We start from the raw sequence: 13,206 nt of genomic DNA, 5'->3' as shown, positions 1-13,206 counted from the left end.
ATCTTCACTCAAAAGGACCTCAACATGCGCCAAAGAAGGTGGATGCAGACCTTATAGGAGTTTGATTTTGAAATCAAGTACCGCCCAGATGCCCTCAGCAAAAAATCCTCCTTGCTTGTCCTTGCAATTACTATAGTATCAAATCCTTTGATTATTAAAGCAAGAGAGAAGATCATGCAGGATAGATTCTTTGGCCCTATTGCTACCCTACTTACGCAGGAAAGCAAAACTCCTCAACAATTGAACAGAGTTCAAGGGTACAGCCTGGATGATGGCATTATGTATTATAATCACAGGCTTTGCATTCCCAATGATGAGGGAACCAAGGATCAAATTCTGAATGAAGCCCATGACAGCCTTATAGCAGGACATCCAGGTTTCATCAAAACCTACATATCTGTAAAGAAAAGCTTCTTTTGGCGTGGTCTAAAAAAGGATGTACTGAATCATGTACGTCAATGTCTGACATGCCAGAAAGTCAAAGCTGAAAGAGTAAAAATGCCTGGGGAGTTACATCCATTGGACATCCCCCTGGACATCCCCCAGATGAAGTGGGAATGTATCAGTATGGACTTTATTTTACTGTATTACCTTCAGTGCAATCAGGTTACAACTCCATTTACTGGATTACCTTCAGTGCAATCAATGTTTGACATGCCAGAAAGTCAAAGCTGAAAGAGTAAAAATGCCTGGGGAGTTACATCCATTAGACATTCCCCAGATGAAGCGGGAATGTATCAGTATGGACTTTATTTTATTGGATTACCTTCAGTGCAATCAGGTTACAACTCCATTTTCATGGTAGTTGACAGACTAACCAAAGTTGCCTATCTAATTCCAGTAAAAGAAACCTACACTGCAGTGGATGTGGCCAGAGTGTTCCTCAAAGAAATCTTCAGATTGCATGGCCTACCCAAGAGAATAGTAAGTGATTGAGATCCCAAGCTTACTTCAAGGTTCTGGACTGTATTTTTCGAAGCAGTGGAAACTTTCTTGGATCTCAGCACAGCTTATCACCCTAAGACCGATGGCCAAACTGAAAGGGTAAACCAAGTAATCGAAGATATACTTCGGTCATGCTGTGGTGGCAGGGAACCCAAGAAGTGGTTAAGCTATCTGCACCTAGTAGAGTTCGCCTACAATGCTTCTTATCATAGAAGTATCGGGATGAGCCCTTTTAAAGCTCTGTATGGACAAGATTGCTTAACTCCATTAACTTGGTCCGACCCATTGATTAGGGTCGAGATATCCAGACAGACTTGACGACATGGAGTAGTAGATATTAAAGCTGCCCAAGATCGATAGAAGCAATATGCAAATAAGAAGAGGACAGACAGAAAGTTTGAAGAAGCAGATATGGTCTTCATTAGAGTACGGCCCAAAAGAAGTTCTCTATCTCTTGGGAAGTACAAGAAGTTATCCCCCAGATATTGTGGGCCATATTTGATTACTAAGAAAGTAGGTGACTTAGCCTACGAGCTTCTTCTATCTTCTCATCTCAAAGTTCATAATGTATTTCATGTAAGCCTTTTAAAGAAATATGTGCCAAGCCCAAATCATGTGCTTGATGATGAAATCCTAACCTCTTCAACCCAAGGGCAGATGGAACTCCAACCTGAAGAAATTCTTGATGTTCGAGAAAAGATTCTCAGGAACAGAATTCTCAGAGAATTATTGGTAAAATGGAAGTTCTATCCTTTTGAAGATGCCACCTGGGAGAATGAAGTTGCGGGATTACTCCCAGTTTGCGAGATGAGGGCATCTCACGTTTTTCAAGCGAGAGAGAATGTAAGATTTCTCCCCAGCCTCTCAAGATGTCCAGCATCTTCCCCTGTAATCAAATCCCTCTTCAGAAATATAAAAGATCTTGTTTTGGCCTAGAGAGAGAAAATATTTTAGAGAGAGAATATTCAGATTTTAAATATTTTTGGATAGAAAAATATATCATCTTATTAAAATAAGATGGATAGAAAATGTTCTTGTTTCTACCAGTTTTGGCCTAGAGAGAGAATATTCAGATTTTAAATATTTTTGGATAGAAAAATATATCATCTTATTAAAATAAGTTCCCCTGAAACAGAAGTTCAAAAAGATTTTATGAAGGTGCATTATCTGTTCAAGAGGCATTATCCTGGGAGTCAAGATTTTTTTCGAAATTCTTATTGTTCCTATGGAACAATAAGATTCATCCAAATGTAGGGAGGAGATAAATAGCAGAATAAAAAGAAAATCCCCCAAAAATGAGTAAATACTCACATAAGATGAAGAGTTGACTAAGGACAAGGTTAATAGTTAAAAAAGAAAGATATTTAGGTGAAATGATGCATTTTTGACACCTTAGTATGGGGGAATTCCCCTCATGAAGGAGGCACCTATTTCACATGCTTGAATGAGTTTTAAACTCCCAAATAATGAGATATTTTTATCTCTCCTCTCTCCTGTTTCAACTAGATCCGAAAAGTGAGCAAAACTGACCTAAAAATGGTCAAAAATTGACCAAACTGATCTGGAAAATTCTAGAATCAGTTGGCTTGGTTAGAAGCTCACTTTTTTCTATAAATAGAAGCCTTCCCCTTTGTTGAAACTCAATAGTGTTTTGCACTATTACAATGCCTCTCCCAAGTGCCAAAAACTGTGAATTTTACTCATAATTCATTAGTTTTTGACCTTCCCTCTTCTAAAACATTGGTGGCCACTCTTGTTTCAAATAAGAGTAGAACCCTCAAACCATCAAGCCAAAGGAAAGCTCTCAAATTATCCATGTAAGTTGGAGATTCTTCTCTTTTCTATTTCTTTTATGGTTTTTTATGATTTTTGTCTTCTCTAAAATGAAATGATGTTATGCCTCATTGAAAAAAGGCATTCCCCTCTCTTCTTTAGTAAATCCAACCATTCTTTATCCTAGATGATTGATTATTGGATAAAATCAAGTTTTTCATAATATTTCTCTTAAATAAGTAGAAAATGTTTACATTAGAATGATTTAAATATTCTTGGTGAACTTCTAATTAATTTTAGAGAGTTAAAAATTAAAAAATGGTCAGCCATACAAAGGAGGTTATGGCAAATTTTTTTAAAAATTTATGAAATAAATTTTATCTTTATTTAATCAAAAAGAGTAATCCCCATCGTTAGAGTATTCTAAAAGTGTCATTTTCATTCATGTGCATAGAAAGATGCATATTGATTAATTTTTATAAAAGAATGATTTTCAATAGAATTAAATTCTATGTATAGAAAGATATATATTGATAATTTTTTTATTATTATGAAAGTGTTACTTTCTTCATTATGGATTTTTATACATAAAATAATGCATAAAAGTATATTTTTATTATAAAAGAGTTACTTTCATCATATTGATTTTTATGCATAAAAGTATGCATAAAAGAATATTTTTTTAATTATAAAAGTGTTACTTTTATCATTATTGATTTCTATGCATAAAAGTATGCATAAAAGAATATTTTTTTAATTATAAAAGTGTTACTTTTATCATAAATGATTTTTATGCATAAACATATGCATAAAAGATATTTTTTTAAATTAAAAGTGTGATTTTTATCATAAATGATTTTTATGCATAAACATATGCATAAAAGATATTTTTTTATATTAAAAGTGTGATTTTCATCATAAATGATTTTTTATGCATAAACATATGCATAAAAAATATTTTTTATATTAAAAGTGTGATTTTCATCATAAATGATTTTTATGCATAAACATATGCATAAAAGATATTTTTTTAATATTAAAAGTGTGATTTTCATCATAAATGATTTTTATGCATAAACCATATGCATAAAAGATATATTTTTATATTAAAAGTGTGATTTTCATCATAAATGATTTTTATGCATAAACATATGCATAAAAGATATTTTTTTAAATTAAAAGTGTAATTTTCATTATAAATGATTTATATGCATAAACATATGCATAAAAGAAATCCTTTCATGATAAAAGAATGATTTTCAACATAAATGATTTTTATGATGATAAAAGTGTGACTTTCATCAGAATTGGATTTTATGCATAATTAGATGCATATAGAATCTTTATAATTAAATAAGGATTCTCTTTAATCCTCTATTTAGTTTTTTGCAAAAATTAGAAAAATGAATAAGTAGATAATCTGTGAGAAGAAATGCTACCGTTTCATATTCATTAAGATGGTAATGAGAAAATTCAATTAAAATATCAAAGTCAGAGATCGAGATAAATGATTATTTTATTCCTCTCATAAGAAATTCATGTTTTAGAAATCTATAAGCAAATATTCGTCGAACAAAATTTAGAAAAAGAGAAATTGAAATAGTACCTTTCAAGAAAGATATTTTAGGAAGAACCTTTCCAGACCCAAACTCTGATTCAGACTATTGACCAAGACCTAATTCCTTCGTCAATTTCAATCAATGATGATGTGCCCAGTTCAAGAAAAATGTACTCAAATCCCCCACCGAATCTGAAACTAAGTTAAGACTTTTGATTTTGATCTGAGGATCAAGTTAACAGAATTCGAGGAATTCTGTTTGGAATTCAGACCCAGATCTAGAAGTATTGAGATATGGATTTAAGATTATTCATGGTTTTCAAACAAAATCAAAACTGAAAACTTGCATAGAAACCCTGTTTTCTTAAAGGACTATCTTACGCCGGAATGCTGGAGGGAGCATTTGGCATATATGTTTATCTAAGGGAAGTTCGGTTGTAACAGCTGGCGGGGAGTGTTCGAGGGACAGCTCATGCGGCAAAAACTTGCCCAAGTCTTGACCAGCCTGGGTATGGTGAAAAATGGTGTGCTTCCAGTACGATGGGTGAGGGCCGATAAAGCGGTCCCTAAGTGAAGTACCAGGACACCTAAGGAGGATCCTGGAGGGTTCTAACCAGGCGATGCACGGGCTCGCGGTGCTTAGGACACCCATACGTATATCGAGGAAGATATATATATGTATGTTGACGAAATGATTACAGTAATCTGTTATTGGATCTCATTGGTGGCTGACCAGTTGGTCCCAACGGAGAGTCCAGAGTGGTATTGTTTTTTATGAAACAAGGGATTGAATGGAAATTTTGAGTTATGAAATCTGTGATCATATTTGTTTTGTCAATGGATTATTTTTTTATACTAAAGTTTTAAAGAGGAGTGTGTGCGTATCTGTTTTCTAAAGCTAAAGTTAAGAAAGGCATTTCAATTATGGGTGGGTGAGTACTTGTTTGGTTCTACCGATTCCAGTGGTAAGTGGCTAACCCATGGGCCGGATGGGGTTAGGCTGGAATCAGTGGAGTTTTAATAATCAAACTGAAAAATCTTACGATTACGTTAGGATTCGAGTAGTTAGTTAATTCCCTGATAAATTTCTCAATTGAATGAATCAACGGCTGTGCCTTGATCTTGATTAGGAAAAAAGCACTGAAATTACTTAGATGATCAAATTATATCAGTGATAGTTTCCTTCTATCTGGTTTATTCAGGTGAAGGATAGTTTAGATTTGATCTCGTTTAGAAAAATTTGTTAAGAAAATTCAAAAAGGTGGAATCGTCCCCGCTTTTCGGGCATGGAAAATATTCCCGAATTCGGTTTTCAGAGTGACCACCTGCCTAGTCTCATGCCCGGACATTCGTGGGCGAGGCCTCGAGTGAGAAACCCTGCCCCGCGCATGACGGGGCTGCTTCCGCTGTCAGCTATACTGGGAGTCCACGGAGGGGGCAGAGGGATCTCACATGGAAGGCCTTGGCTGAAGAGGGTCTATGCAAGGCAATGCTAGAGTGAAGAGTGCATGACCATTTGTAAGATTCCCCATAAAATGAAGATCTTTATTTCTCATAATAGTGCTGATTTACAAAGTGAGAAAAGTGAGGAAGATAATGAGTATGTAAACTCTTTAAGCATATATAAGTGAAAGTGACTTGAACACAAAAATGGATAAAGACACTAAGGTAGACTTGCAGGCACTTGAGGTAACTCCAAAGGTGGGGCCTCCAAATTATAGGCATTGTCTAATGAAAATATTAAGAATGATTTTGGCCTATTTAGTTAGAGAATGTGATCTCACTAACTATGAAAGGAAAAGGTTTCTTTCTCTTTTTCATTTTTATGCTCATTTCTTTGATTGCAACTGGTTATAAACATCATCAAGTCACAATGGAGCACTGAGTGGATTTGGTGGATGGGGCATAACCAGTAAGGCAATGACCCTACCACATGACCCCTCACTTCTCATTAGTTGTAAAGTAAGAAACTAATAATCTTCTTTAGTGTGGTAAAGGAAGAAATTGATAAGCTTCTTGAAGTTGGGTTTATTTTTCTTTCATAAGGGTTTAATTTAATTTCTCCTATTGTAATCTTTGTTTAGAAGAATGGAAAGCTAACGATATGTGTGGATTTCAAAAAGTTATTTTTTTAAGACCATTCTTTTTGTAGTAGTAAAACTGATGTTAGCGAGCATGGTATTGGTGTTGTACTTACATAAGATAATCATCCAATTGCTTTTGAAAGTCCAAAATTGAAACCATTTAAGCTTAAGCATAGTACTTTGATAAAGAATTGATTGATGTTATTCATGCATTGAAATTTTGGAAACATTATCCTAAGGGACCTAAGAGTGTATCATTAAAACCGATCAAAGTATTAAACATTTACTTTTACAGCCTTTAATATCAAATAGACATATTAAGTGCACATCTTTTATTCAAATATTTAGCCAATATTAAATATAAACCTGGACATGATAATTTTGTTACTGAGTAGGAGACCTACCATTAATAATATATCTGCTATTGAAGGTATTTCTTTTAATACTATTAATAATATATTATCTACTATTATAGTAGACATTTCTTTTGATAACATGAAGGAAACATGTAAAAATAATTTTGATTTTTATGATGCATATAACAAGATGAAAGATAATTATTGGCTATCTTATTTTGATTATTCTTATGATGATGGTTTCCTTTTTTTCAAAAGAGATTATACATCACTAAACCATTTAGGCAAGCTATTATTGAAGAATAGTCATCTACTTTGCAAATAGTTACCAAATATTTCTTTTGGCCTACGATGCATAAAGCTCTTGCTCTGCTGAGTTTTTTTCTGAATATGTTGTGTGTCAAAAGATTAAGATTCATAAAGAAAAGAGATTTGGTTTGCTTATGCCTTTGCCTGTTTCTAATGAACCATGGGAACAAATAAGTATGGAATTTATCACTAGTTTTCCTTCGACTTCTAAAGAATGATATGATTGGGACTCTGGTAGATAGATCTAGTAAACAAGCTTACTTTATTGCTTGCAAAAAGACATTGACTGCTTATCAAGCTGCACATGTTTTCATTAAACAAGTTTTTTCGCATCATGGTTCACCAAGGATTATTGTTTATGGCGATGAATTACTTCTTGAGTAAAAGTATGACCAAATTTTGATTGAAGTCTCGCAAAGTTTTGATTCTATGAAGGGCTATGGTGAAAAGAGCTACTAATTTGATAGACTCCATTTAACACTATTAACCTCTAGAGCCAAAATCAAGGAAGCCAAATAAGTTATGGTTGGGTTTGATGGGTGGATTTTGTAGAAATTTATCTCTAGGTTAAGGTAAAAAAACAAGGCAAATGGTGAAGTAAGAAGTTGCCAAAAACTTAGAAAAATCCTTAAAGATAGTTATATGCCAAGAGTGCAGCCTTGAAGAGGAGGACGTGGATCAACCAAAGAGTTAGCTAAGTATTTCCACTTTTTTCCACACCAAAGATCACACCTTGTCCTCATACTCATAATCTGGTTGACTTTAATGAACCATAACCACACGTAGATATCTCTAATATGCACTTGATATGGTGGTATCTTGAGTAATAGCAAGGATGGACCACTTACAAGCTCATGAAAGCTTGGGGTAAAAAGACGCATGAAAAGTGGTAAGAAATTCTGGCCCTGCTAATTTTTCTTGCAAAATGTGCTATGACTTTAAGACAAAGGATATTTTCCTAGGAGAGCTTCTCCTTCCTTTGATTCTATAAATTTGATAGATGCTTGTTATTGACGGATAAGGGTGAAGGTGAAGGTGTTGTTGTGTCTACTCAAGAGAAGAAACCTAGTAATGGTAAGGGTGTGGAAGAGGAAAAGCCCCTTTGAAAGTGGAAAATGAGGAAAAAGGGTGAAAAAAGCAAGTTAAAAGATGGAGAAGGCAGTTAGGATGTGCTGACTTGGCCTCTCTAAAGGTCAAGGTCCTGATTTACGAGCTTATTACTATCTATGGGAAACTTCTTGCATTGGCTTCTCCCTTGTATAGTGAGTTGAGGAGTGGCATCCATGCAAGAAGGAGACAGAGGGATGCATCACCTCAACTAGACAAAGTGGAAGTAGACATCTATTGTCCCTCAGCTGACGTGTTATGTAATGGGTTGCATGTAAAGAATGTTCTTGTTAATGGTAGTTCTACAGAGCAAATGTCATTTTTTAAGGTTTAATGGAAAACATTGGGACTTAAGAACAATCATAAGAACAGAGGGATACATCTTAAGTAGTCAAAGTAGAAGTAAACACTTATTCTACTTCGGTTGATATGGTATGTAATGGTTGGCATGTAAATAATGTTCTTGTTGATGGTAGTTCCTTAGTTCATGTAATTTTTGAAGGTTTAATGGAAACATTGGATTGTCCATGTATGACCAGAAATTTAAGAAAATTTTGACATAGTCTCCTTTGTTTTAGGAGCTAAATCTCAATTTTTCTCAAGTAGCAATGCAAAAATCCATAATCCTCTTATCAATTCCCATCCATTACATAGCATGTGCCTCAACTTGCATCACCAAAAGGCGTATAAATTCCTTGCAGTTCCAAGCATTCACCATACGTTTCCCATGGCATAATGCAAGATCAATTCCCATGAGATGTCCATATTAAGGTGCCATTGCCATGTACATAAACCAAGAGGATCATCGGTGTAGCGCGTTGAAGCTTGCCGATCTCCCGGCCAAGCTCTTCTCGCCCCCGTACTACCTAGTTCGAACCAAGGCACGGGTTGAGGCCAAGTCTTCACCTCCACACCTAATCCTCCACCGTACTGCTTTACCACGGCACTCACGGCACGGTGGATTCAAGCCATGCTCCTCCCCCGGGCCTCTCCGCCAACACCCAGGTACCCTCACCAACATGTCTAGTTTCTGGAAATTGAAGTGAGTGCAAACAATTGTGAGGTGCATATAGTTTGAATATGAAAATGAGGCTGATCACTTACACGGATGTGGCATGACTCATGTGCCCATTACAATATACTCATAAACCATTATGCATGAACTCATGCTTGTCCACATAGCTCCAAATGTCCGCCATTCATCCAAAGATCCAACATCAAACACAAGTGAGGTAATACCATATACCAATGATATCAATATCCTATTGGTATCACTTCCATAAGCATTGCTTATGAGTAATTGGCATCAAATGGCATTCAAGGGCATCAACTTGCATTTGAATGTAGTATTACCAATTGATTCCAATCACACATCAAGATCTTCCAATGCTCAATAGCATCATTCCAATGCATAAAAGCATCATGTCCATAGCAAAACCCTTCTCATTTTATTACCCAACATCCACCCCATGCATGTGGCTCAATCAATGCATCTAAGCATATGCATTCCTTCATCCATTTATGCATGGATTCATCAAAGAATCTTGCATTTGTCTCACAAATGGCCACATGACATCCAAATGGGTGTGATTAAAGAAACATGTGAGCAATAAGAGCATGTAATCACTTTCCAATGGATCATGAGTTATGTAGGAAAGTTAAAATTCTATAAATTAGGGTTTTCTTTTGTGAATAACCCCAACTTGTCCATAGCATGAGGATTAATCACCATTGCTTGTTGAGAAAATGGCCATAGCAACTCACCAATGGTATTCCAAAAGCTTCAATGGTTGGATTGTTGCTTGATAGAGCCTCCAATGGGTCCAAATCTTGAAGATTTTTGCAATTTTTATGGGCTGCTCAAACCTCCTCTTCTCCCTCTCCAATAGCAATGAAGAACTCCCCAAAATCCACCAAAAAGATGCCAAACATCATAGCTAACAACCACACTTCATAAACCTTGGCTTAGGCTTGATGTTTGTGACCATCTACATGTGATTTTTGGCCGTGAAGCTGCGTGGGAAAATGGCGCATCCAAGCCTACCCTCATGGTCAAAAAGAAGCAATAGCAACTCCAAGATTAGCCCTCATTAGCAATAAGATACATTTGCAACAAGTTAGAGTGAGTGGAGATGGACAATGGTGAGCTATGTGAGAGATATAAGGGTTTGGAGCAAAGGGAAAGAAAAGTGAAAGAAATTTTCAGAAAAATGCATGTAAATTGTTACTCTATGTGTTCATCTCCTCAAGATCAACAAAAGCCCTAGCAAATGGGAGCAAAACGGGAAAAAGATGAGAAGTAATGGCTATGGAAAGCTTGGAAAAGAAGCACAAAAGGTAAACGTGATTAACAGAGAGATTAACAGGTGATTAATTCAAATTTTTTCTAATTTTTGTACCCCGCCCAAATAATTGGTCCAGGATACCCAAATCAGGTCCAATTGAGCTAAATCTCCATGAAATCACATGAAATCACATGAAAGGATGCCTCCTCCACTAATCTCCAAAGATTAAGTAGAAATTAAGCAAGATTAAGCCAAAACTCCAAGAAATCAAGAGAAAATTCAAAAAATTATCAAGAAAATGACTAATCTCATGCCCAAAACCTTGATAATGGATCAAAATCAAGGCTCTGATACCAAATGAAATGGATCTAAAGTAAAATATTGAATCAAACACATCAAAGCAAGAATCTAGTATCCATTAATTATGAGATTAGTTATCAAATGGCTCATTACATGAATGTACAAGAGAGAGAGAATCTATAAGTGCATGTAGCAAGAGAAGATGCACAAATAGCCTAAGTGTGTTCAACCTCTCACCAAGAGGATGGCTTTCATGTTAGCCATGAACTTGACTGAAATGGATCTAGGGTAAAATATGGAATCAAACACATCAAAGCAAGAATCTAGCATCCATTAATCATAAGATTAGTGATCCAATGGCTCATCACATGAATATACAAAAGAGAGAGAAAATCTATAAGTGCATGTAGCAAGAGAAGATGCACAAATAGCCTAAGTGTGTTTAACCTCTCACCAAGAGAATGACCATGGAAGGCCATATCTCCATAGATGGAGCCCAAAGGTACAAGATGACCATAGTTAGTAAAAATGTCAAAAGGCCCCTACCAATGTACCCCAAGCCCTATTTATAGTCACTTTCTCCTTTTGCCCATGGGCCCCTATGTACATATGGAAATCAAGCTCTATGGTTCATGACAAACCATCCCTTCCCAAAGATTTTGTCCTCAAAATCATACAAGATATTTACAATTGAATTGCAAACTCAATGTAAACCCATGGGAAGTAGAAAGGTCTTCAAAAATGCGCCTCGAATACATTTGGAATAGGAAAACCAAATGTAATGAAGCCGGCAAACTCCTTCTCCAAAAATAGCATGTAGGACTGTTATGGCAGCCATGTTGTCGATGAAGCTTCCCTTGAAATTATTCATGAAACCTCCATAAAAATGAGCGTAGCCGCACCCAAAAAGGTCCCACATATGTGTCATCAAACCAAATGATCTTCCAAGTGTGTTGGAGTAGATTGGTAACCCCAACAATAGAGCTGAAAATTACAGCACATATAAAACCTCATGATATGCCCATTCTTCAAATAATATTCATGCCACTTGATCAAGGAATACTTCCATCAAGTAAACCATGTTGTTGAACATACTCCATTGATTGCCAAGTAGCCTCATCTATGGGCAAGAGCTTCCATTTTACAAGGAATTCATCAATGTTCCGGTTCCTCAAAACCCTTGTCCTCTTGTCCACAATCCTCTCCGGCTCATACATAATCTCTCCTTCTTCATCCATCGGTGGTAACTCTTCAATCTCTTGAGGAAGAGAGCCCACAAACCTCTTAAGGTTGGATACATGAAACACATTATGAATCCTTGTAGAAGGAGGTAGGTCAAGCTTATAAGCCAAATCACCCACTTTCTTGACTACCAAATATGGTCCATAGTATCTATGTGCCAACTTGGAATTGGAAGACCCTTTGAGAATATTGTGACGGCTCTTAGGAAGCTTGAGCAACACATAATCACCTTCCTTGAACTCCATTTTGCGTCTATGCTCATCCGCATTTGCCTTCATGACTTCTTGTGCCTTCTTCATATTATCCTTGCATAATTGAAGAAGCTGTCTCATCCTTTCCAACTCTTCCTTGGCTAAAGGATTAACCACTTTATCCTCCTGGAAGGCAATAGATAGCACATGTACTTGATACCCATAAAGAGCCTTGAAAGGTGACATCCCAATACTCAAATGCTTGCTTGAATTATGACAAAATTCAGCAAGGTAAAGCCATTCATCCCATGATGCTTGCATGTCATGACAATAGTGCCTCAAGTACACTTTGAGCCATTTGTTTGTGCACTCCATTTGCCCATCCGTTTGAGCGTGATAGGCTGTAGAAGGAGTCTAGCCGATGGATGGGGCCCCTTTCACGATGCAGTTCACAACGTGAAAAGGACTTCATGAAAAAAATTAATTTAATTTTTTTTCGGGTAATGTTTCACGGCGTGATAGTTTAGGAATTGTTCCAAGGCATGAAACACGTGGCTCACAAATTTTTTTCCTTTTTCTTTAAACTGACGGACCCTTTTCATGTCATGAACCAGCAAGGTGTAGTTCACAGCATGAAAAGGACTTCCCAGAAAAAAAATTATATTTGATTTTTTTTTTCGGGGACTATTTCACGTCGTGAAAGTTCATGAAAAGAATGATTCACGGCGTGAAACACGTGGCTCACGGATTTTTATTTTTGTTTTTGCCAACGAACCACCTTCCACGTCGTCAACTACTAGGGTGCATTTTACGGCGTGAAACGGACTTCACGAAAAAAAATATTTAAACTTGATTTTATTATTATTATTATTATTTTTTTACAGGGACTGTTTTATAGCGTGAAAGTTTAAGAATGGTTCATGGCGTGAAAATCATGGCTCATGAAAAAAAAATTTGGTCGACGGACCCCATTTCACATCGTGAACCAGCAAGGTGCAGCTCACAGCACGTGAAACGGACTTCACAAAAAAAAATTGATTTTTTTTCTTTTGCAGG

Source organism: Cibotium barometz, chromosome 12, assembly GCF_041138505.1.
Source record: "Cibotium barometz isolate CiBa-2024 chromosome 12, ASM4113850v1, whole genome shotgun sequence".
NCBI lineage: Eukaryota > Viridiplantae > Streptophyta > Polypodiopsida > Cyatheales > Cibotiaceae > Cibotium > Cibotium barometz.
The sequence above is the reverse complement of the archived record's forward strand: the minus strand, read 5'-3'. Positions refer to the sequence as shown.